Genomic DNA, 27,267 nt, shown 5'->3' with positions numbered 1-27,267 from the left:
GGGTACAAAACAAGTCTTAACAAATTTAGGAAGATTTAAATAATATCAAACATCTTTTCTGATAACAATGGTATGAAACCAGAAATCAATAACAGGAAGAATATGGGAAAATCACAAATATATGGAGATTAAACAATACACTCCTGAACAACTAATGAGTCAAAGAATAAATCAATAGAGAAATCAAATGGAAACACAATATACCAAAATTTATGGAATGCAGCAAAAGCTGTTCTAAGAGGAAAGATTATAGCAATGAATGCATGCGTTAAGAAATTAGATCTCAAATAAAAACCTAATGTTACACCTCAAGGAACTAGAAAACTAAGTCCAAGCTTAGCACAAAGGAGATACTCAAGATAAGAGCAGAAATAAATGAAATAGAAACTAGAAAGACAATAGAGAAGATCAATGAAACTAAGAGTTGTTTTTTTCAAAAGATAAGCGAAATGGACAAACTTTTAGCTAGACTAAAAGTCTAGCTAGTCTATCTGGATAGACTTTTTTTTTAAGAAGACATAGAAATGGCCTACAAGTACACGAAAAGGTGCTCACATCACTTATCATCCCGGAAATGCAAGTCAAAACCACAATGAGATATCACTTCACACCTGTACAAGTGCTGTTATGGATATGGAGAAAAGGGAACCATTTTTCATTGTTAGTGGGAATGTAAATTGGTATAGCCACGATGGAAAACAGTATGTATGCTCCCCAGAAAACTAAATATGGAACTACCATATGATCCAGCAATCCTACTCTAGGTATATATCCGAAGGAAATGAAATTATTCTCTTGAAGAGATGTCTGCACCCCCATGTTCATTGCAGCATTATTCACAGTAGCCAAGACACAGAAACAACCTAAGTTTCTGTGGATGAATGAATGGATAATGTTATACACATACTGTTAGTGTAGGCCTTTTACTTATATTCCTACCAGAGTATCTGAAAAATTTTGCTTTACTTTGCTAGAGTGAAAAATGTCCTGACCAATTGTTTGAATATCTTCTTCAAGTAGGGATTTAACAAGAAGCAAAGTACATCTTTGCCAAAAATTTCAACAAATAAATACTAGATAGGGATGTTTGTAAAGTCTGTGTTGTATGTTTGCATCTTCCCCTGCCCTACTATAGTTCCCATTTCATGCATCCATAACTCTCTATCTTCTGGGAGAAGAAAATTGATAGAAAATAATAGGTTAGGCATATGTGTAGTGTTTAAAATCTTATAATAATTACACATATTATGCAGACAATAGAGCTATGGAAATTTTGCATAAAGTTAGTTCAGGCTTCCAAATTTTTTATGCTCTCATTTCTTAAAACTTTTTTCCTAATCAATGAGAGTATGCCTGCAGAGCCAACATTGGTTGCTCACAACTCATTAGCCAAAAAAGCATGTTTCCCCTACAGCTGTAGGAAATCTTTACCTTGTTCGGTGACAATTGAAGCAATGCACTCCATTGTCCTGTCATCTTGGGTGTCTGTTGCAAAGTTCCTTAAGCTTATTCTGGTCAATTGCTGGGGGAAAAATGTGTTACTGAGGCATTTTGGCCTGGAACTGGAGACATAACCCCAGGCAGAAACATGTTTGAAATATTGTTTTCTTTGTTCAGAAAAAAAATTAAATGCCAGTTCTAGAAACAAACTAAACTAAACCAGAAGAAAATTAAACAATGCTGCTCAGAAAGCAACTTGCAGTGTTTTGTGCCAGTGATCATTTGATTTGGCATTGTTTTCTGATTCCAACAGGGTCAGTCCTTTTGTGCTGCAGCTATCAAAGGACACAGAAAACCCTTTATTTTCTTGTTTTTTAAGTGTAGCCTACTGACAGCTGTGACATGGAGTAGGGATATTTAAGCCACAATTTTGCACGGAGGTTTGGTTCCCTGCTCAGTTTCTTCCTACCTTCATGCAGTGACTGGTTTACTACAGTTTCCTTTTATTATTTTAAAAACCTCATGCTTTCTTTTGTTTATTAGCAACAGATCCCAATTTATATTGTGTACCCCACAGGCCAGCAGTGCAGTGCAAACCGGTACAAAGGCCTGTAACTCTTTCCACCTGTTACAGTGCTCATGTCCTGCATGGCCGTGTCTAGAGTCCTTTAGCAAAAACACAACTCATCTACACTGTCCACTAACACAAGCCGACCAGCCTTTTCTCTCTGCTGCCATATTAGCCCCAAGGGCAGGTGAATTCTAATTAAATTGAAGACTCCTTCCCAGCATGAGCCTCTGAATCCTCAAGTCAATAAATTTGGGGCATGAAATAGATATTGTTGACCAAAAATCTGACCTGGAAGTCGTGGCAAATATATTGATCCCAAGTACTTGAGTAAGCAATTCTCACTGGTGTGTGGCTGTAAGACAGAATAAGTGTTAACTGTGAATTGTTTGCTAAAGTTTTCTATTGAAACAATAACATTGGAATTGGGGGGGCAGTGTCAGCTTACTGTGCTATTCATTGATCTGCATAATGAATAACTATCAAATATAGGTACTTTAAATGGCTTTTGGGTAGTTTAGTTCAATAGTTTGCCAAGTCGGCTTTCTTGAGGGATAGTACAGTGTTCTTATTTCGTCTTGAAATTATTCTTCTGGCTGTTTATGTTGATTAAATCAGGTATTACCTTTCCCTATTGTTATCTCTTGCCCAATCCTAGATATACTTGAACTATTTCTCATCCCCTCGGCTCAAAGTGACCCACTGTTACATTTCAGGTGCAAATAGTTTTATATGATAAGCGTTTTGAATTGAACTTTAAATGGCTCTACCCTCTGCCCCTGTGAAGAGCTGCAAGGCAGTGACAAACAAATTGTCTCTGAACATCAAGAGTCCTGAACACAGAAAGCAGTCTGTGCAATTCTTGGTAAATGCAGAGTTAGAAAGCCCAAACTGCTTGACCTTAGAGCACATTCTGTGGCCTTGTGCCTCCAGCTAAATAGACAGTCCCTATTTCTAAAGCACAATCTAACAGTACCACCTAGAGTTACCTTTTCAATCACTCAAGCATTGGACACTGATGTGTGGGCCAAATTCTGTTCTCCTTTAGTAGGTGTCAGCACTAAAGAGACATTTGACACCCTTCCCCAGACCCCTGCAATCACAGCAGAGAATTTGGTTGTTGTCTCCATATTTAAGTAGAAAACCCATGGAGACCTATAAATCAGGGGTAGAAAAATGCATAGAGTGGAGCCTTCCTTCCTGCATTTTTACCTGAGTCAGGACACTGGAAGTGATTCAGGCAAAGAGCACACAGAGACAAAAACCTCAGGCAGGCTAATCCTCATTCAGAATATTCCCTGGATTTCATAGTTTCACTGTTTACTATTAGTCCAGCGGTATGGCTTAACTCAAACCTTATTCTATTTAAAAACATGAAGTTTTAACAATTATGAATCAAACTAAGAGTCATTAACTTAAAATGGACCCAAAGAGATTGATAAGTAAACTATATAAAAATGGATTTATGGCCTCAAGTTCTTATGGTTGTAGCTCTTTAGAGATTTCTCTTCAATTCAGTTAGTAGCACCAAAGCCCTTTTTTGAGTACAAGCCAGACGCCATCCTTGTCACTTCCTTATTAGTTGACAAGTTCCCTTTAACCATAATGTCTGTACTTGTGACATTTCCCAATGATTTCCCATTAAAGCTGCCTGATGCCTGACACCTGTGTGTTTGCTTTGAGATTTAACTATTGGGTGTCTTTAGAACTGTGCTGCATTTGCTCTCAGCCTGGTTGATGGCCCACTTATAATGCAAAGCAAGGTCCCTGGCTGTCTACAAACCAAGAATATAAAGGTGGAGGAGGTGACTTGAAGAAGCTAAGAAGAGAGAGATGAAGTAGCTTTCAGGAAAAGAAAAGCTGGGATCCTGCTTCCCAGAAGTCCTGTGGCAATTAATGCTGGCCCTGAGTTTCTGGAAGCCAATTTACAGCATATAATCAAGTGTGATTTCTCCCGATTACCTCAGAAGTAATTAGGGAGTACCTCCCCACCCAAGACCTCTACCTAATTATAGAAGTATCTGGTAAGGAGGTATTTGCATATGTTCAAGTCATATTATGTCACGAGGACATTTGAGCTGATGAAAACTGACATTTACTATAAAGTAAAAATGCATTGCATTGAAACCAGGAGTCATGAGAAACCCAGAACTGCGAGTTTGGGAACCTATTGTAATTGATGAGACACAGCGGCTGTGCCTCGTGAAGCAAAAGGGTGCATGAAGCAGGAGGAAAGTAAATATGCAGAGGTCAGACCATCACCGCGAAGGCAGAGCTGCAGACACCACGTTTGGTGCACATCCCCTGACTGCTGTCTCCAGCTTTTCTCTTCTCTCTTCCCTCAGGATTTATGAAGTAGGATTTAGGGGAGAAGCTTCTATCACTTGCTCTCTCTCACTCTTGCTTTTTGCTCCCTTTTACCTTTGCTGTGCCGTTTCTATTTATTAGAGAATTACCACCAAGTGCTCCTAGTGACAGTGATTTTTGGACAGCAGAGAGGCCCAGAGACAGAAGGCGTTTTGTAGTTGATTCCTGGGAACATACCATCATTTCATGTAACTGGGTTTGCCTTCCAATAACTACAAAGAGTAGCTGTTACAATTACAGCAATAACTGCTGCTCACTATATGCCAAGCATTGTCCTGTGTCCTTCACATGAATTCATTCATCTGATCCTTACAGAAGTCCTCTGAAGTAGGTGCTCTTTTTATCTCCATATTAATGGTTAGGAAACAGGGCCTAAGAGTGATGGAATAACTTGTTCTAAATCAGCCAGTTTGTAAATTGAATTCAAGATTCAAACATGGCCGACCTGACTCTAATAGAGTCTAAGCTCTACTAAGCACCTGCATTTTTGCTGCTCTTTCCTCAGAGTTCGAGTGTTCACATTCACACACACACACACACCACAGAGGAGAGGATTCTAAAGCGGTCATGGAGGGCTTTCAATGATACCCAAGTACATTTTTCAGTTACTCCCACCATATGTCAGAAAGAAATCCCACTTTATATCAATGGCCTAGGTTTCCTGAAATTCATGTTTCACTGTTTGACAGAAAGAAAAAAGGGTAAATAGATGGTTACTACATGTATTTGACATTTGTTCCTTTTTTCCAGCTTTATTGATGTATAACTGATATATAACATTGTGTAAGGTTAAGGCACAAAAATGTGATGATTTGATACACATGTATATTGCAAAATAATTACCACGATAAGATTAGTTAACACATCCATCAACTCACATAATTTCCATTTTTGCTGTTGTTTCACAGCAATTAAGACCTACACTCTTATCAACCTTCAACTATGCAATACAGTATTATTAACTATAGTCACCATGCTGTACATTACATTCCCAGGATTTGTTCATTTTATAACTGTAAATTTGTACCCTTTGATATCATTTCCCACACACCCCAGCCACCAGCCACTCTACTCTCTGTTACTGTGAGTTTGGCTTTTTAAAATTCCACGTATAAGTGGGTCATACACTATTTTTCATTCTCTGATTTATTTCACTTAGAATAATGCCTTCAAGCTTCATCCATGTTGTCACAAATGGCAGAATTTCCTTCTTTTCTATGACTGAATAATATTCCATTTTATATTTATATACATACAGCTGACCCTTGAACAGCATGGGTTTGAACTGTGCAGGTCCACTTATACTCGGAGTTTTTTCACTATATACATACTATAAGACTATACAATCCATGGTTGGTTGAATCTGCAGAAGCAGAATCGAGTATATGGAGGGCCAACTGTAAACTTATACTTGGATTATCAACTGTGTGAGGGGTCAGCACCCCTAACCCTGTGTTGTTCAAGAATCACCCCCTCTATAGATACATGTATAGATAGATAGATATAGATATAGTGTATATACACACAATTTATAATATATATCAGATTTTCTTTATCCATTTATCTGTTGGTGGATACTTTTTATGTCTTGGCTTTGGGAATAATGCAATGAACATGGGGTTACAGATATCCTTTCAAGATAGTGATCTTACTTCTTTCAGTTATATGTCCAGAAGTGGGATTGCTGGATCATATGCTAGTGCTATCTTTAATATTTCAAAGAACCTTCATACTGTTTCCATATTTGTTATACCAACTTATATTCCTACCAACAGTGCACAAGGGTTCCCTTTTCTCCACATCTTCACCAACACTTATCTCTTGTCTTTTTTATAATAGCCATTCTAACAGGTATAAGGTGACATCTCACTGTGGTTTTGATTTGAATTTCTCTGATGATTAGCAATATTGAGCACCTTTTCATGTACCTACTGGCCATCTGAATGTTTTCTTAGGAAAAATGTCTAGTGAGCCTCTCTGCCCATTTTTTAAATCAGATTATTATTATTTTCTTTGCTATTAATTGTATGAGCTCCTTAAATATTTTGGACATTAACCCGTTATTGGATATATGATTTGCACATATTTTCTCCCATTCTATAGGTTACCTTTTCATTTTGTTGATATTTTCTTTTGCTGTGCAAAAGCTTTTCAGTTTGATATAGCCCCACTTGCTAATTTTTGCTTTTGTTACTTGTGCTTTTGGTGTCAAATCCAAAAAATCATTGCCAAGTCCAATGTTAAAGAGCTTTTCCCTTATGCTTTCTTCAGGAACTTTATGTTTTAAGTCTAAGTTCTTAATTCAGTTCAATTTTTGTGAGTGGAGCAAGATAGAGGTCCAATTTCATTCATTTGCATGTGGATATCTCATTTTCTCAGCATCATTTATTGAATATACTGTCTTTTCCTCAATGAGCATTCTTGGTTCCCTTGTCAAATATTAGTTGATCATATGTACGTCAGTTTATTTCTGTGCTCTTGATTCTGGTACATTAGTCTATGAGTCTGTTTTTATGTCAGTACCATTTTGCTTTGATTACTATAGATTTGTAATATAGTTTGAAATTGGGATGTATGATTCCTCCAGCTTTGTTCTTTCTAAAGAAACCTTTGGCTATTTGGGGTCTTTTGTGGATCCACACCAATTTGGGGATTGCTTTTTCTATTTCTGTGAAAAATGCCATTGGAATTTTGGTAGGGATTGCATTGAATCTGTAGATGGCTTAGAATAGAATGGATAACTAATCCAATCCATGAACCTGGGATGTATTTCCGTTTATTTGTGTCTTCTTCAACTTCTTTCATTAATATTTTACAGTTTTCAGTATATGTGTGTGTGTGTGTGTGTGTGTGTGTATGTGTGTGTATACACATATACATTTTTTTAATCTCCTTGGTTAAATTTATTTCTAAGTATTTTATTGTGTTTGATGCTATTGTGAATGGGATTATTTCTTTGTTCCTTTTCAGATATTTCATTGTTAGTGTATAGAAATGCAACAGATTTTTGTATGTTGATTTTGGATCCTGAGATAAACTATATTTGTTTATTAATTCTAACAGTTTTTTCATGGAGTCTTTAGGATTTCCTATGTGTAATATCATGTCATCTGCAAACAGACAGTTTTACTTCTTTATTTCCACTTTACATGCTTTGTATTATTATTTTTTTTTACATAATTGTTCTGGCTAGGACTTCCAGTACTATGTTGAATAGGAATGATGACAGTGGGCACACTTATCTTTTTCCTGATCTTAGAGGAAAGACTTTCAGTCTTTCACTGCTGAGTATGATTTGGCTGTAGGTTTGTCACACATGGATGGCCTTTATTGTGTTGTGGTATCTTCCTTCTATATCCAAGTTGTTGGGGAATTTTTTTATCATGAAAGGATGTTATATTTTTTTCAAATGCTTTTTCTGCCTGTTGAGATGATCATATGATTTTATCTTTCATTCTGTTAATGTGGTATGCCACATTTATTGATCTGTGTGTTTTGAACCATCCAGGCATCCCAGGGATAAATCCTACTTTATCATGGTGTATGATCCTTTTATATTCTGTTGAATTCAGTTTGCCAATATTTTGTTGAGAATTTTTACATCTATATTTATTAAGGATATTTGTCAGTAGTTTTCTTGTACTGCCTTTATCTGACTTTGGTATCGAGGTAAAGCTGGCCTTGTATAATGTGTTTGGCATTGTTCCGTCCTCTTACTTTTTTTTTTTTTTCCTGAAGAGTTTGAGAAGAATTGGCATTAATTCTTCTTTAAAAATTTGGTAGAATTCACTCATGAAGCCATCTGGTTCTTGGATTTTCTTTGTTGGGGGGTTGTTTACTACTGATTCAGTCTCTTTACTCATTATTGATCTGTTCATATTTTCGATTTCTTAATCATTCAGCCTTGATAGGTTGTACATTTCTACAAATGTTTCCATTTCTTCTGAATTATCAAATTTATTGGCATATAATTGTTCATGGAAATCTTTTATGATCCTTTGTATTTCTGTGATATCAGTTGTAATGTCTACTCTTTTATTTCTAATTTTATTTATTTTGAGTCCTCGTTTTTTCTTGGTAAGTCTAGCTAAAATGTTGTCATTTTGTTTATCTTTTTAAAAACCCAAATTTTAATTTTGTTGAAATTTTCTGGTTGTTTCTTATTTCATATTTCATTTATTTCTGTTCTTATTATTATCTCCTTCCCTCTGCTAACTTTGAGCTTACTTTGTTATTCTTTTTCTGGTTCCTTCAGGTATAAACTTAGGTTGTTAATTCAATTTTTCTTTTTTTTAATGTATACTATAAGCTTATCACTATAACTTCTTTCCTAGAACTGCTTTTGCTGTAGCCTATAAGTCTAGGTGTTTTGTATTTCTGTTTTCATTTGTTTCAAAATATTTTTTTATTTCCCTTTTGATTTCTTCTTTGACCCATTGGTTGTTCAGGGGTATGTTTTTTAATTCCCACATATTTGTGAAATTTTCCAGTTTTCTTCCGGTTATTGGTTTCTAGTTTCATACCATTGTGGTCAGAAAAGATACTTGGTATGATTTCAATCTTTTATTTTATTTTATTACTTTTTAAAATTTCTTTATTTTATTTCTTTATTTTTGGCTGCATTGGGTCTTCGTTGCTGTGTGAGGGCTTTCTCTAGTTGCGGCAAGTGGGGCTACTCTTCACTGAGGTGAGTGGGCTTCCCATTGTGGTGGCTTCTCTTGTTGCAGAGCACGGGCTCTAGGTGCCTGTGCAGGTTTCAGTACTTGTGGCACATGGGCTCAGTAGTTGTGGCTCGTGGGCTCTAGAGCGCAGGATCAGTAGTTGTGGTGCATGGGCTTAGTTGCTCCACGGCATGTGGGATCTTCCCAGACCAGGGCCCGAACCCACGTCCTGTGCATTGGCAGGCAGATTCTTAATCACTGTGCCACCAGGGAAGCCCTGATTTCAATCTTTTAAAAGATTAAATTAAATTTCTTAAGACTTGTTTTGTGGCCTAAAATATGATCTATTCTGATGACTGTTGCAGTGACTGTTCCATGTACACCTGAGAAGAATATGTATTCTGCTGCCGTTAGATGGAATGTTCTATATACGTCTGTTATGTCCCTTTGGTCTAAAATATAGTTCAAGTCTGATGTTTCCTTATTGTTTTTCTATCTAGATGATCTATCCTTTGTTGAAAGTGGAGTACTGAAGTACCCTATTATTGTATTGTTGTCTATTTCTCCCTTCAGATCTGTTGTATTTACTTCATATATTTAGGAGCTCCGATGTTGGGTACACATATATTTACGATTGTTATATCCTCTTCATATGTCTCCTTTATCATTAGATCATGACCTTTATCTCCTGTTGTTTTTGACTTAAATTCTGTTTCTTCTGATATAAGTATAGCTATTCTTGTTCTCTTTTGGTTTCCACATGTGTGGAATATCTTTTTCCATGCCTTCACTTTTAGCTTATGTATGTCTTAAGGCTAAAGTGAGTCTCTGTAGGCAGCATATAGTTGGGTCTTGTTTTTTTTATCCATTCAGGCACTCTGTGTTTTTTGATTGAAGAATTTAATCTGTTTACATATAAAATACTCATTGATAAGTAAGGATTTTCTAATGGAATTTTATTAATCTTTTTTCTGTCTGTCTCGTAGATCCTTTGTTCTTTTCATCCTCTTTTGCTGTCTTCCTTTGTGAATTGATGATTTTACATAGTGGTATGCTTTGATTCTCTTTTCTTGTAGCTCTCTGAACACCTTTAAAACAATTATTTTTAGTTCTCTGTCAGGCAATTTGTGGATCTCCATTTCTTTGTGGTCAATTTACTGGAAGTTTTTGTATTCCTTTGGTGGTGTCATACTTCCCTGATTCTTTATGATCCCTGTAGCCTTACATAGGTGTCTGTGCATTTGAAGAAGCAGTGAACTCTTCTAGACTTTACAGACTGACTTCTATAAGGAAAGACCTTCCCCTGCATGTTGGGCATGCTGGAGGATTCTGTGGCCCTGAATCCAGTGGTATGGAGCTCCAAGTGCGGGGGCCTATGGCAGTTCCAGGCCCTGGAAGACGTGTTGTATTGTCCTTGAGGCCTCTTGGCTCCATGTTACTGACAACTACATGATCCTTAGAGCTGCAGGAGACTTGCAGTGGCTGAAAATTCTGTTGGGGTCCTCAGTGATACCTCCAGGTCCAGTGGCTAGGGACTAGGGCAAGTGGCCCTTGTAGCTAGAGCCAGTGGTATGTATTGGGTTGGCCAAAAAGTTCGTTCGGGTCTTCTATAACATCTTACAGAAAAACCTGAATGACCTTTTTGGCCAACCCAATATATGTTAGCCACACGGGCTGGCTGCTGGTACCTGTGTAGTAGCAGGGGCCAGATGTAGACACATGAGTGGCAAGCACCAAGGGCCAATGCCAACCGAGGGCACATGAGCAGCTTCAGGGGCCCTGGCTATTGGCATGCATTCTTGTGGCTACAGAGGTTAGGCATGGGTGTGTAGCAGTGCAGGCCAGTGACAGGAGTAAGGGCCAGATATGGGCCCACAAGCAGCTATGCGGGCCTTGGCTGCTGGAGTGTACAGGTGCAGCTATAGGGGCAGCCACAGGTACACACACAGTGATGGTGATTGGCCACAGGGGCTTAAGCACCTGTACAGCCACAGAGGCTGGGGCTGTCTGCTGATGTGTATCTGGGGCTCTTGCAGGGCAGTACGGAGGGAATAGGGGAAGAACACAGGTGGTGGGCATCTTTGAATGTGAAAATATGTGGAGAGAAAATCTCAGTGGTGACTTCTGCAGGGGGTCTGAAGCAACTTTGCTGGCCATTGGTTTCCTCGGTGATGAAAGCTGGAGGAGTCTGCAGTATCCTCAGGGGCTTCTAAGGTCCTCTGCAGAACAGGGAACTATGGTCCCTCCTGCTGTGTGGCTGATACTGGTGGTCCTACACTTCTTCTTCCTTGCTCCTAGCCACATCTAGATTTCTCAGCTCATTTGTCTCTAGTTGGAGTGAAACCAAAGTGGGCTCTTCATGCAGTGCCCTGAAAGGCTGGGGAAGTTGGTTGTTCACTCCACTGTCCTTTTCCCAGTGAGAGGAACTCTCAGGCTAGGAAGTTCCGTCTTGGTAATGAAAAATACCATCCTGGTGGATGGGATGATGCAGGCAAAGTGAAACTACAGTTGACCCTTGAACAACACAGGTTTGAACTGCATGAGCTCACTTATACGTGGATTTTTTTTTCAATAGTAAATACTACAGTACTACATGATCCATCTGCAGTTGTTGAATCTGCAGATATGGTGGAACTGCAGATTGGAGGAACCATGGATATGAAGGGCTAACTATAAGCTGAAGCCTTGCTCCTCCTGGGAAGAAAGTCCTCCAGCTGGGAGCCGGGGTGAGAGGGAGCCCTGCAGCGGTCTGGAGTGGAATCTGTACCTCACTGAACTCAGAGGGTCTAGGAAAGGAGAAGACTTGGTTCAAATATTTCAATCTTACCTTTCTTATGGGAAGTTTTAGTGATTTTCTTGAATAGATGTTTCTTCATTTGCTGTTTGCCCTTAGAACCATTTCACCATTTGGGTATTTTTTTATTATAGTTGTCACCAGTTTCATTGGGGAGTGAATCTGTGGAAGTGCCTCATGCTGGAAGTCAATCTTATCCCACTCTTTCTTAAACTTTTATAACACTATGTTCTTTTCCATCATTGCACTTATGACACTATTTACTGTTGTTTGAGTGGTAAACAACATTTGATGAATGTTGTTGTGGAAACAAGACAACAGATTTAATTTTTAAGAAAGAATTGTGGTTTGGTAAAAACTGCATACAATTTAGTGATTACCACCCATTATTTGGGTTACCTTCATACCTTGGTTTCTTAATGCATCAAAATTTCAGATTGTCTTTTATACATGATACAACCCAAGACACTCTCCAAGAATTGCCTGTTGGTCAGAGGGGAGGAGGAACCTGTGGATAGTCAGGGAGAAGGGAGGAGAGTTGTGCTATTTTTCAGGGAAGGGCAAGGTAGATCATTGAATCTTACAGTCAATCTTACAGGTGGTCCTTGGCTATAAAAGCCATTGTGGGAGTGTGCTTTCAGCTCTTGGGGGGAATCTTGTGGAAAATAAGACTGTGTACTCATGATATAAAATTAGGTATGATTTACAAGGAATTGCATTGCAACACGGGGGCGGGGGAGGTGCTCAGAAGCCAGTGTCTGGGTGGCCACAACACACCAAATTTTTAATGTATCCAATTATAGTAAATTACTGTAAAACCAAAGAGCCCATCTGTCTTGTACATTTGGGCTGCTGTAACATAACATCACAGACTGGGTGGCTTATAAGCAACAGACGTTTATTTCTCAGAGTTCTGGTGGCTGGGAAGTCCAGGATCATGGTGCTGGCAGATTTGGTGTTTGGTGAGGGCATCCTGCTTCAGAGATGGCGCCTTTTCACTGTGTCCTCATGTGGTGCAAGGGGCAAGGGATCTCCCCGGGCCTCTTTTATAAGGCCACTGATCCCATCCATGAGGGCTCTGCCCTCATGACCTAATCACCTCCTAAAGGCCCTACCTCCTAATACCATCACCTTGGGCTGAGGAATATTCAGACCATAGCACCATCCAAGAATTGCCTTGTGGTCAGCAGTGAAGTGCAGGAATCAGGTCCTCAGGTAGCACAGGGAATCCCTCAGGGAGACCCAGCAGGGCAGTGATACATCAGCAGGTCGAAGCTGGTAGCGTACCGAACAGAGTGACAGCATCTGCTCAGTACAACCCTGAGTATCTTGGCTTCCATTGAGGCGTGCTTTTTTCCCATAGCTCCTGGAAGAAAGCACAGTCTTTCAGGGAGGGGCTATTTTCTTCAGCAGTGTTTGTTAAGAAGCCTGGCTGTGCCTCTCCTGGACAGCCCCTGTGGCCACTTCTCAGGGATGCTGTGGCTTAGGGATTCTGAGACAGAGGAACTGTTAACATTCAAATAATCATGGATTCCAAGACGGGACTAAACTAATGCCAGCCAGTTAACAAAGTACCCCAGGAGATAGGGATGGGGGCTCATGGTCTCAGAAATTGAAGGGGGTTCCTGAGGGACGTTATTAGAGATATTTAACAAAAACTATGGCACAAGTACTGACCAATCGGTAGAGCTGGAGAAGGTGCTTACGACCCCGGCCTTGTGAGGCACTGACTCGGCTTTCACTGGATCCTGGGCCAGACGCAAGGGTGGCCAGGACAGCAGAGGGCAGAGAACACGTAGGCCACCCAGAACAGTCTCGGTTTATTAACCAGTATGGGCCAGGACAAGGCACACTAGCCGTCCTGCATCAGGAGGTCCCCGGGCTGCCGCAAACTCCAGCTCACCAGCAACTCACGCAGCATCTGCATGTATTAACAGAAAACATCTTCTGCTCTCAGGCTGGGTGAGCAGACTGCTGGCTTCGCTGTGAGGGCGAAAGGCTCCCAGCAGGAAGAGATTTTAAGAAGCAAAAGGGTCCCCCTGGGGAGATTTTAAGGAACAAAAGGGTCTCCTCTGGGTGATGAAGTAGACAAAGGTAGCTCCTCAGAGTGAAAAAAGGTGCTCTCTCTAGGAGAATGAACTGGAAGAGCTCCCACCATGCTGCATGAACAACACTTCCCCTTGTGAGAAGAGGACTCAGAAAGCAGTGCCCCCTCTGGCAGATGCAGCCGGGGGACGGGGGTGCATCTGGAGGGGAGAATCCAGGCTAGATTTCAGCGCCCGCACCCACCCCCAAGATCGAGCACTTTGTGCAGTGCACGAACTGCACAACTGTTCCAGGTGGCCCTGCCGAACCCGGCTGACAGTCCTTAAGGTTAACCCACTCCATCCCCCAAACTTATTCTCCTTTCCTCCTTGAGCGCCACCCCCCAGGTAAATATGTTTAAAAGTTTAGAGTTTCCAGTTGCCGCAATTGATTTGGCTTGTCTTTTTTCAAATTATTTTAACTTTGGCACATTTAATGTAGCACAGCCGTGTGGTGAGACAGACAGCTGGCCAAAGAGAGGGCTCCATGGTGAACACCGTGCTTCTTCCCAATGTCAGGTCCACAACCTTGAACTCAAGGCAGCCCCTCCATTCCCAGAGCAGAAGGAGAAGCAGCCAGGAATGGTGAACCTTTCTGCATGTCATTTTGCTAATGTCCTGCAGCTCAGCCTGCAGGGATCGCTTCCAGGTGTAAGAGGATAATTCAGTGTTCACAGCCCGTTGATTTCCTGGCCACAGAAATGTCAATAAGGTGCCGACCGTAGCAGGGGTTGCTGTGTGATCCATTCTCTTTTCTGCTGCAACTCAATTTGTCAGGGCTGCCAGATAGTCCAGGACGATGTTTTGTCACTGGCCTGGGCTGGATTTGGGTCATCGACTTGGTTCCCACATTAGTTACCTAATGTTCTAGAGTGTAACCATAGTGCATATTTATATCAGGGTATGTATCTTGGACAATTACGATGTTTGGAGATTTCAGGCCTCTGCTTTCAGAGTGTTCAATGATATGTATTACAAGATGCATGACAGGCTCTGAGCAGGACGGCAGGAGAACTGGTTTTCCAGGAACTATCTCAGTGGTGTCTGTCAGGTCCCATCACACGCTGGGAAGCAGATCGTCCATTGCGGATGAAATGCTTTATGACACTGTGACTGCAAATCACACCATCTCGAAGGCAAACGTGCAATTCCCCAGGGGGCCCTGCAGAGCAGCGCTACAGCCCTTACTCGGGAGGGGACTGCACTGCCTGCATCAGTGTCATCCCGGCTCCCACGGCAGGGGTCCAGGGGCAGGACCCGGGCTAGTCAGAGCGGGTAGGTAGGCGCCTCCCAGGGACTCCACCGAGTGCATGGGGCGGGGCTCCTGCTGGCTGCCTGTTTCCATATCCCGCCCAGTCTCCCCGTTGTACTAACGTTGAGGGGCTCCTATTTGCCTCGGAAGTGTCCCCTGTTAGACCCCAGGAGCGATGCTTCAGGGCTCCTCCTCTTTGCACTGTCGCACCCCCTCCCAAGTTACACATGGCCCTGGGGGTCCGCGCTGCTCCTATTCGCCTCGTTCACACCTTCAGTGGTTGCGCAGCTTCTACCTCCCGGGACAGGTCCACCATGGTCCTGAGGGGTCGCCCTCATCCTCTGGGACCTGGTCGCACCGGGTCTGGACCCATCACTGCAGTGAGTCTGGCTGTGCTCATCCTCGGCCCGGTCTCCCCTCTGGCCAAGCGCAGTGCCTGGGGGAAGCTCTTCCGCTTTGCTCTGCTCGCACTCCCTGTTCACTCGCGCAGGCGCACTGAGGACAAGCGGCTGCCCCTACTGGCAGCTCTCCTTTCCCTTTGCGTCAGCTTCTCCTCTAACCTGTTCACAGCCCGACCAGTTACGGAGTTACGGAGTGCAGCGACTCTCCTTCCGCTTTCACACGCCCCGCCTGTGCGCTCCAAGGTGACGCCCCCGCGAGGACCGCCCTTTGCTGCTCAGCACCCGCCGTGCACTTACCCCGCTGCACCGACCATGCCTTCCTCTACCCGGTTCACATCACCTGCCCAGGGACCACGCTGCAGGCTGCTGCGCACACACTGGTTCCGCCCCGCTCGCATCCTGTACAGCGTAACCACCGTGCTGGTGCTGCGGGGTTCCTCCTCGTGGCCCCGTTCACATAACCCCGCCACGTTACATGGTTTGCCCTGTTCACGGAGCCTGTCACCTTCCACCTCGGCACGAAGGGTGTGAGGATTCTCCTGTTTCGTCTGTTCACGTCCCCATGGAGGGAGGGAGGAACTCCCCCTCTTTGCCCTTCTCACCTCCCATGTCTGTCCCATCTGTGCACGGACAGACCAGGGATCACCCTCTTTCCCCATTCGCTTTTCTAGTCCAGTTGTCCCACTGCACCGAGCGTGTGGGGCTCTTTCTATTTGCCTTGTTCACATCCCTGCCCACAGACATCATGGTACTCATGGGTGGTATCTCATCCTCTTTTGTTGTGTTCACATCCTCTGGCCACTGATGCTATTACAGTTATGGTGCAGGGCTACTATTCTTTGCACAGATCACATCCTCTGGTCGGTTACACCAGTGATATGAGCACATGGATGGGGCAGGGCTCCATCTCTTTGCCCCATCTGAATACTCTGCTCAGTGACACCACACGGATGGTGCGGGAGTGCATCACATCCTCTCTTCACATCCCCTGTCCAGTTACCCCACTGCACTGAGGATGGGGGCTCTGCCTCTTTGACAGATTTCTATGCCTTCTCTCCTTCCCCCAGGACTGACTGTTCAGGACTCCTCTTCGTGACATCCACAAACCAACCCAGGGCCATCAGAGCACCGAGGACACAGGGATGTGCCTCGTTATCACTTTTCCATCCTCTGCCCAGTTGCTCTACTGCGATGGGTGGACATCTCCTCTTTGCCCGTTAGCATCCCGACTGGTGGTACCCCGGACTGATTGCTCGAGCCTCCTAATCTTGGCCCTACTCTCAAAACCAGCCCAGAGCCCTCACTGCACGGAAAGTGCCGGGTTGCACCGCGATGACACTTAGGCCTCCTCTGCCGGGTTTCTCCGCCACAGGGATGAGGCGGGGCCCCTCCTCTCACTGCGTTCACACGCCCTGTCCACCTATACCCCTGCACTGACAGTGTGCGGCTGCTCCTCCATGCGCTGTTCACATCCCTTCCCCCCACACACCAGTCCACTTTGCTTGGGAGATGCTCCTTCTCCCGTGTTTCACTTCATCCACCCGGTCCTTCAGCTGTGCTGACGATGCTGTACGCCCCCTCTTTGTCCATTCACACCACTGCACTGATGGTGCGGGGTCCTCTTTCCCTGTCCACATTCCCAGCCCGGGAGCACCGGTTCATCGACATCGTAAGTTCCTCCTCTTCTCCTCCTCTGCCCTGTTACACAACGGCGCTACGCATCGGGATGTGGTCTTTGCCCCACTCACATTCCGCGCCCAGATACCTCACTGCACGATGGATAGGACTGCCCTTTTGGTCTTTCCTCTTCTGTCCAGTCGCTCCACTGCACAGGCATTTTGGTGCTTCTTTTCTTTGTCCCGTTCACATCCTTTGTCCCCTTACCTCCTCGCTGATGGAGTATGGCTCATGCTGTAATCTGTGATCACATCCTCTGGCCAGTTCCACCACCGCATGAATGTGTGGGGTTCCTCCCTTCCCCATCCACAAGCCCTGGCTGCTTATACCACTGCCACAATAAGCGGGGCTCTTCATCCTTGTTCTCTTCATATCACCTACCCAGCTACACCAGTGCACTGGTGAATGAGAGTTTTGCCCACATTTTGCTCTTCTTTGCTCCCTTCATGTCCTTTGTCCAGTCACACTAGGACACTGATGGTGCAGGGCTCCTCTTTTCATGTAATTTAATTGCCTGTCTAGTTGTACCACATCACCACTGATGTGGGACTCCTCATTTGCCCTGTTCACAGTGGGAAGGTAGGGCTGGGATGGTTGAACTTTAAAAAACTTATACTTTTATATCTGTTATAATGTAAAAAACACGTAGTGTTGGTATAATTATAATATAATCTGGGGGAAAGTTCTTCCCTGGTAGAAATCCACATTAGTGATAAATTCCACTATTTGTCTAGCGGTGTTTCTCCATGCAAGGGCAGAAATGTTATAGAATCTACATCAGGGGCAGTAGCAGATTTTTATCCTTCTTGATAAAGATCATAGGGGTTTTTTTTTTCAATTAAAATACTTTCCTTTTTTCACAATACTTAGTTCATATTTTACTCTTCTTCATTTCCAACTAATTTCTTTCCAAATTGTACTTTTTTATAACAATTATTTCTTCATCTTCTCTTTGGGCATCTCAGACATACATATCACAAATTCATTGTCAGGCTCTTCCATCAATTACTTTCATTGGAAATTGCATCATATTCTGAGTTTTTAATTTATATTTAGCATTTAGATTTTATTGTATAACTTTGAATTTTGCTTTTCAGACGTATTTTTGAATGGAATTTTTTTTGTTAGTTTGTCTTGTTTTCTATCTTGTTGTTTTCTTCCTCTTGCCCTGTGGTAGGCAGAATTTCTATGAATGGCCCTTATAGTGAGTGGGCTTTATGGTGACTCCAAAATATATATGCTCATATCCTAATTCCTGAAACCTGTGAATGTTACGTTATGTGGCAAAAGGTACAATTAAGTTAAGGATATTGAAAAGAGGAGCTTATCCTGGATTATCTGCATGAGTCCTAAATACATTCACGTGCAATCTTATTTGTAAGGAAAAGGCACATGGATTTTGGACAGACACACACAATAGAGAAAGCAATGTAAAGCTGAGGAGACAGAGAGGTACCCAGAATGCCAAGGAATCCCAGTAGCCTCCAAAAGCTAGAAGAGGCACGGAATATTTTCTGTTTGAGCCTCCAGAGAGAGTGTCCTGCTGACACCCTGACTTTAGACTTCTGGCCTCCAGAACTGGGAGACAGTAAATTTTTATTGTTTTAAACCACTCAGCTTGTGGGAATTTGTTATAGCAGCTACAGGAAACTAATACAGCTCCAGAATTTCCGACCATATATCCTGGAACCTGTGCATGTGATGAGATAGCACTTCTGTGTTTGTGTTATGTTATTTGGCACAGTTGACCTTTAAAAGGGAGATTTTCCAGGTCGGCCTAATCTAATCACCCGAGCCCTGTCTCTAGCGGGTGACTGAAGAGAAAGGCAAGAGAATAATTCAGAGCAATTTGAAGCATGAGAAGGATCTGACACACTATTCCTAGATTTAACAAGGGAAGGTGCTGTGAGTCAAGTAATGCAGGTGGCTTCTGGAATCTGAAAATAACCCCCAGCTAACAAATAGGTATTGTTTTACACTGCTAAGTTTATGGTAATTTGTTAGGCAACAGTAGAAAATAAACATGACCCCTCTCTGTGTAGCTTCCTGTTCTATTTAGAGATTTTACAGTTGCTTCTGCCTGGTCCACAGAGCTCTAGGGAACCCTTCCTTCTACCACCCTTTCCAGAACAAGATTGGACATGATCATTTTCAGTTTCCAGCCCCACTGTAATCTTGGTATCGCAAACCCATCTCTCAGCCAGGTAGAAACTTCATGTAGTTCATCAGCACAGCAATAACTCCCCAACAATGCTTTTGGTCTCCTTTTACAAGTGGAGGGAACACTCCTCAGCCTCTGAATTCAAGCATGGGATTTGAAAAATACTCCCATTCCCCAAAATACTTGTGTGATTTACCACCTAGAAACTGAATTGTTCTGCTCTTCCCCTTATGGTCCTTTTTTTTTTCCCCCTGCCCCCATGGGATTTCCTTCTAGTTGTGGGTGAGGTTATGCAAGGAGACAAAGGGTAAATAAACAGGTAAATAGATAATGATGCATATGATTAAAATAAAATAGGGCTATGTGCTGGAGCAAGCCTGGGGGCTTCTCAGAGGAGGTGACATTTGGAGCCAAGATGGAAATGTTGAGAAAAGGCCAACCAGGCAGAAGGTGAGGGGAAAAGCATACCTGGCACTCGCGGGAGAGGAAAGCACATGTGTAAAGGCCCTGAGGCAAGAACTGGTTTGATATATTTGAGTCACAGGCCTGTGTTTCAGAAGCCAATGTGGAAAATAGTGTGAGATGGGTGTGGTCTTCCCTTTATGGTCCTTGATGATTTTTATCTTGTTACTTTTGGCCTGACTATACCACTGTTTTCTATTTTAAGCATTATCATTTACTATCTCCTTGGAGTGGAGACATAATGTCAAAGTGTGAACTCACTGTACCATCTTGATGAGAAATCAAGGACTTTTATAAAGGATAAGAAACTCATGTATACCCTCATGGCCAGGTCCAAAGTGTATTATCTGTTTCTTGAGGAATTAAACACAGAATTTGGGCTTGAAACGGGGTCTCTCTAAGGCTATATATAATAGCATATAACATATATAAAATTTTGGGAACATGCAGACACAGGTATGTATATATGTGTGTGTTTACACAAATGTATATCATTTGAAATGACTGCAATAATAGTATGAACTCGAATGGAGTGGTCCTGATCTGTGAATAACTCATGGCATCCAAGGCAAGTACAATAGTCCTTGTAAAAGTTCTGGAAAAGGAGTGTCTTGCTATGGGTATTGCTAGTTAGTATCCTATACAAACATCTTTAGAATGAAGAGGAACAAAATATTTTCAAGAGAGAAGTTCATTTATATTCCAGCTATTATCAGTTCATTTCCCAAGACATCTTAATAACAACATTCATCACCATAATAACAATTTCATTTAATATATGCCCTTGAGTTTTCTATGTTGCAGCATATAATAATGATAACTAAGGGGCCCTGTTCACTAAGAAATAACAGAAACCAAAACATGGCACAAAATCAAGTAGAATTGATGATCGTTTCTTCATAGACAAATGAAGTTTAAAAGCTTTTTTGTTTGTTTAATATCATATTTAAGTTGTATTTCTATCTATTTACTATTTTTTAACATTGGTAAAAGAAGACTATGCACAGATCAGGGAGACTGAGGATCTAGGGATGACTGAATGGTCTCTTGAAGGGAGGAAGTTTGTAGGGAGCTCTTTGGCATCCTATTAGCTCAATGCCATGGCTGATGAAATTCATGGTTAAAACAGTAGGGAAAACCAGGACTTCTGAGACCAGTCAGGATGCCTCTTACTGTGAAGCAACGTCTGGGCCTTGGAGGCATGGGTTCTGTACCCACTTACCTCTTATCCAGGTGCCCTGATGTAGAGCACAGCCTTCACACTGACAGGCAGCATCCCTCCCAAAAAGAAGAGGGTGAAATCAGTCACACACATATCTGGAGGAAGAGCATTTCAGATAAAAGGAACAGTCAGTGCCAAATCTCTGATGCAGGAACTCACCTGGGGTGTCTGAAGAGGACACCAAAGTAAGCAGAGAGGAGATAGTGGGAAATTGAGAAATGAGGTTATAAAGGGACCAGATTATATAGGGCCTTGTTAAACATTTTAAATGTTTGAGCTTTTACTCTCAGAGAAATGTGGAAGCATTGGCAGATTTTATGCAGAGAAGTGACATGCTCCAGTGGTCTTTAAGAGGATCATTCTGGCTGTTGTGTTAAGACCAGACTGTAGGGCAGCAAGAGTGGAATCAGTGGGGAAACTGGGGGAGGCTACCATAGTAATCTGGGAGAGCAACAACGGTGACCGAATGGTAATTGTGTTGGAAGTATGTTTGTGACATAAGTTGTGGTGATGGTTTCACAAGTGTATATTTATTTACCCAAATTCATTAACTTGTTTACATTAAATATGCACAACTTTTGTATGTCAGTTTTACCTCAATGAAGTGTTTTTTTAAAAAAGAATTAATCAGATTCTGCATATATTTTGAAAGTAGAACTACTGGATTTCCTGACAGATTGGGAATAGTTGTAAGAGAAAGAGAGGATTGGAGAGTAACATCAAGGAATTTGGTCTGAGCAACTGGAAGGATAGAGTTGGCATTGAGACTGGAAAGAGCAGGTGTATGGGAAAGATTAGGAGTTCAATTTCAGACACGTCATTTTAAAAATGTCTGTTAGGGCTTCCCTGGTGGCGCAGTGGTTGAGAGTCCGCCTGCCAATGCAGGGGACACGGGTTCGTGCCCCGGTCCGGGAGGATCCCACGTGCCGCAGAGCGGCTAGGCCCGTGAGCCATGGCCATTGAGCCTGCACGTCCGGAGCCTGTGCTCCGCGGCAGGAGAGGCCACAGCAGTGAGAAGCCCGCATACCGCAAAACAAAACAAAATGAAACGAAACAAACAAACAAAAAAAAATGGTAAAAAAATGTCTGTTAGACATCCACACAGGAATCATCAAGTAGGCAGTTGAACATTGTGAGTCTGAAGTTCAGGGGAAATGCCCATACTGGAGATATGATTAGGGATTCATTATAATGTAGATGGTGTTCAGAACTCCAACTTGAAATTATATCAGCAAGGGGAGGAATGAAGAGATGAGAAGAGGTATGAGGACTGATCCTTAGGGTACTCCAATGTTAAAGAGGTAAGGGAGAAGAGGAGCAAGCAGCAAGGGGGATTGAGAAGCGATGGCCTGGGAGAATGAAAACCTCAGGACTGTGATGTCCCAAAAGCAAATGCAGAAGGTATTTTCGTGAGACAGAAGAGATCAGCTGTAATCAAAATATGCTGACATTTCAAATAAGGTTAAGACTAACTGGGACTTCCCTGGTGGTGCAGTGGTTGGGAATCTGCCTGCCAATGCAGGGGACACGGGTTCGAGCCCTGGTCCAGGGGGATCCCACATGCCGCGGAGCCACTAAGCCCGTGTGCCACAACTACCGAGCATGTGCTCTAGGGCCCGTGAGCCACAACTACTGAGCCCATGAGCCACAACTACTGAGCCCATGTGCCACAACTGCTGAGGCCCATGCTCCTAGAGCCTGTGCTCCGCAACAGGAGAGGCCACCGCAATGAGAAGCCTGCACACTACAATGAAGAGGAAGAGTGGCCCCCACTCACCACAACTAGAGAAAGACCGCACACAGCGACAAAGACCTAACACAGCCATAAATAAATGAATGAATGAATGAATGAAACTTTCAAAAAAAAAAGAATAACTGTTAGCCGTTGGATATGGCAATATGGCAAGCAATAGTGACTGGTGGGGTTGTTTTGATTTGTTAGTTTGTTGATTGGATCATTTACATAGACTAGAAAAATCATGCACGAATGACGATGAGACAGTGGGTGTTTGGGCTTAGCTGCAACTACGCATGTTTGGAAGTTGGCTGTGTTTTTAGAAAATCCTGACATTCAACAATGTACTCTGAAGGTGACAGTATGTTCAGTAGTCCCATTTTCTATCTCATGTGTTAAATAAAATTCATGAAAGTAAACTCAGCCATGACAAATTAAGCATTATATTGGGCTGGCCAGAAAGTTCGTTCGGGTTTTCATACCATCTTTTGGAAAACCCGAACGAACTTTTTGGCCAGCCCAGTATTACTAGAAGACTGACAAAAGAGCCACTTAAGAGTATTTTAATTTAAATTTTGTTGAAGTCTTTCCTTTTTTGCTTTATCAATAAAAAGTTGGAAGCAACCCACATTCATGAACAGATGAATGAATACACAGAATGTGTTGTGTGTATATATATATATACAGTCAAGTATTATTCAGTCATAAAAAGAATGAAGTTCTGACACATGCTACAGCATGGATGAACCTTGAAAACATTAAGCTAAGTGAAATAATCCAGACACAAAATGACAAATATTGAATGATTTTACTTACATGAAATATCCAGAATAGGCAAATTCAAAGAGACAAAGTAGGGTAGAGGTTACAAGGGCTGGGGAGAAGGGGGAGTAGGCAGTTATTGCTTAATGGTTACAGAGTTTCTGTTTGGGGTGATGAAATAGATTTGGAAATAGATAGTTACAGCAGTGGTAGTTGCACAAGATTATGAATGTACTTAATGCCACTGAATTGTACACTTAAAATTATCTATTAAAGTCCAGAAGTGCATTAGTCGTTTCTTGAAAAAGTGGCTCAAAACACATTCTAACAGGTGATCAAGTTTAAGAATCAATCAACTTTCATACGTGAAAAGCTCCACTTAGCAAATATCCCTCAAAATCACCTTCCATCAGGGTGAAAGGACTTCCCAGGATGTGAGCCAGAGATGTGAATCAGCTTCCTAAAGCTTATCCAAGGACTGCCCAGGACTCTTCAGTTCATCTTCCAACTTAAAGTGCACAGTTTCATCATAGGGGTCACCTTGGCATTTGAAGTCCTTACATTCATCCTTGATGCTTTATGTAAAGTGATTCGGTGAAGGAATGTGATATATTCTGGGAACTACCTATCTTGTAGTTTTTCATATCACTATCTCGTCTTTTTCTTAAAAATATGCTGGCTATTGTGGATAAACAGGGTTTTCTTTTTAATAGCCTAGAGGAAATAACAGTAGAAGTGTCAACCCATGATAAACTCAATGTTATTAAAAGCCCACCAGGAAAAGTGATTTCCTGGTTGTATAAAAGAGTATTCTATCTCTCATAATTGATAACTTTTAACACTGAATCTATTTATGTAGAAGCACCACAAACTTCACTGTGTATCACTCTTATTGCGGATATCATTAATCATGTAATGAGACAACTTGGAGTTCAACCTGTAGAACAATTTGGCCCTGAGGCTGAGGACCAAGTCAGTCTTCCATTTGATGCAAGATTAAATGCCAGTTTGAATGGTTCCATGATATAATACATTTTCCCTTAAAAAACCTTGCTTCATAAAGAATCAACCTTTTAAATTCAACAATGTCCAGTCTTTTCACAATTTATTTTTTTCAGACATATGTAATTTATGGGTTTCAGTCCAAATAGTTATTCCAAAATCAGTGTGTCAGGAAAAAAAAAAGCACTAGCATAAAAACAAATGCTTCATGTATTTGTTTCATCCTGAATAATATCATTGATAATAATGGGCATAACAACTTTATGAGCCATTTTGTGGCCTTACAATTGGGAAATTAAATGAAAAGCAAATGTGCATTCCTTGGGACTCAGTTTATCTGATGCATCTAATTACACTTTCAGAGTGTACTATTCACTACATAAAGGTTGAATACGATGTATGTAATTTTCATAACTGGCTGTTGGAAATAATTTGCTAGAAATTAATCATGTAGAAAACTAAATGTGTAATTCTTACTTGAGGGAACAGAAGTATCTAAATAGTTTTAAGATACTATGGACCATGACATAGACCATGAAATATATTATTGGTAAAATGAGCAATGATCATAATGAGAAGGGTTGGATTCTTGATCCCTTTTTAAAGAAACTATGAGAACTAAAGTAGCAACCTCCATAAAAGTACCTCCTGCTGGTTCCTTATGTGTTGTGGGATAAGAAGTGTATTACTCACTTGGGCCAAGTCTAACTCCAAGTTAGGAAAAAATAAATTGAGTGAGTAGATGCATGTGAGAGTGGGCATAATCAAGTCTTTTACTTTTGCTGGTTCTAATCAGGAAAAAAACCTCAAATTATGAGATAATTCTTCTTATAATATCTACCTCTTTCCCAAATGCAAGGCTGCATCAGATAATATTGCCCTGGTGCTTCTCCATTTGCATTAGAAAATTGGAGAGGTGGAATGACACAGAGGATCTTCTTATTTCTTTTCTGAAGAGACTGCACAAACAGTGCAATTTAGAACTAGAATGTGTGTGACTGCAATTTGGCTTGTTTGTTTAAAATATTACCCCCTTACCCTATAAGCCTTCATTTGGGTTTTGAAATAACAACTGGGAAAAGACTTACAGGAAGTAGAAACGCTTAAGATAGATCTATCATCCTTTCATTTTTGGTGAAGACTTCCTTGTGTATAAAACTCAAAATGTGTCTAGGTTTTTCATGGCCACATAATATCACAACAAAGGACTCCTCAATACCATAAAAGAATAATATTTGAAGCCTTTATTGTTCTTCTTTCATTTGTTTTATTGGGTTTATTTTCTTTTTAGGTAGGGGATTGGCATCACTAAGTATATCTAGATTTTCCAGGGTAAATAAGTATTTATTATGAATTTACAGGGAAACAAATTTCACTTCTTCTAAACAGTTACTATATCTACTGGGGAATTTCCCTGAATGTTGCTGTAAGAGAAGGCTTTTAGCAAGAAGACATTTGTCTTTGAGGAAAATATTAGGGAAAATATTCTGTACTGCTGTCTCTACTATATGCAAGTTTAAAGGTTGATCATAAGTATGAGATAAAATTTTCTTCAACTTCAGTAATATATAGTCTTCCTATTCATTATCCCAGATTATAAGTCATTATAATGCCAGATTTTAGTCCCCACACTAATAATGATGATAACAGTATTTAATATATGTCAGGCATTTTGCTAAACATTTTACATGTGTTCTACCAATTAGTACTTCCAGCCCCATTTCACATGTAAGTACCTTGGATCTTAAAAGGCTATGTACTTGGCCAAAATCACACTGGTAAGAAATGGCAGAGCAGATCCTTGCTCTTAACTATGGAGTTACGTACTAGTCTGCAGGTCACTTAATTTCTGTGGGTCTCCATTTCTTCATCTGTAAAATAGACTGGACTGCCTTTTATTCTAAAATGTCGCAATTCTGGGATTTTGGGAAGCCCTCCAAAATTATGCAGAATCAACAACATAGTTTGATTTACAGATGACTCTGATAAGAGAGTTGTCAGTTTGATTTACTGATAACTCTGGATTTTTGTCAGTATTTTTTGCAATACCTTTTATTCTAAGCGTCTCAAAGCCCTGTTACTTTTTTTGTTAAATTCCCATTAGAAAGTTTTGGTAAAGAATTCTGCTCTCCTGACTTTTCTTTATTTTCATTTTTTCTATCTTTAATGAATTGTCCCGGCCCAGTGAGGAAACAGGCTGCCTCAGCCAGCAGAGATTAATTAATTTATAAAGGAAGCTCAGGCTGAAGAAGTGGACTTTCTAGCTGCGTTCAGACGCCAAGCTTTCTCCTTTCAGCAGGTGCTCTACCTCCCAATTAAGAACTGAAATTCCCCAGCCCATCCACAGCTCCTACATCTGATCTAAATATTCTTAACTCTGGTGGTGTGAGGAAATGGATTCAGACCTCACTTGATTAATTACTATAAAAAGGGTTAATAAGGGTCACCAAAAACAAATGTAAACTCAAAGCAATAATCAGGAATAAGTAAGGATCAGAGGTTAGGATTAAGCACAGCTGATATTTTGTAATAACCTATAAGGGAAAAGAATCTGAAAAAGAATATATATATATAAAACTGAATCACTTTGCTGTACACCTGAAACTAACACAACATTGTAAATCAACTATACTTCAATAGAAAGCAAAACAAAACAATAAAAAATAAATAAAAATTAAA

Source organism: Mesoplodon bidens (assembly GCF_964165515.1).
Source record: "Mesoplodon bidens genome assembly, chromosome: X".
Classification (NCBI taxonomy): Eukaryota; Metazoa; Chordata; class Mammalia; order Artiodactyla; family Ziphiidae; genus Mesoplodon; species Mesoplodon bidens.
Note: the sequence above shows the minus strand (reverse complement) of the source record.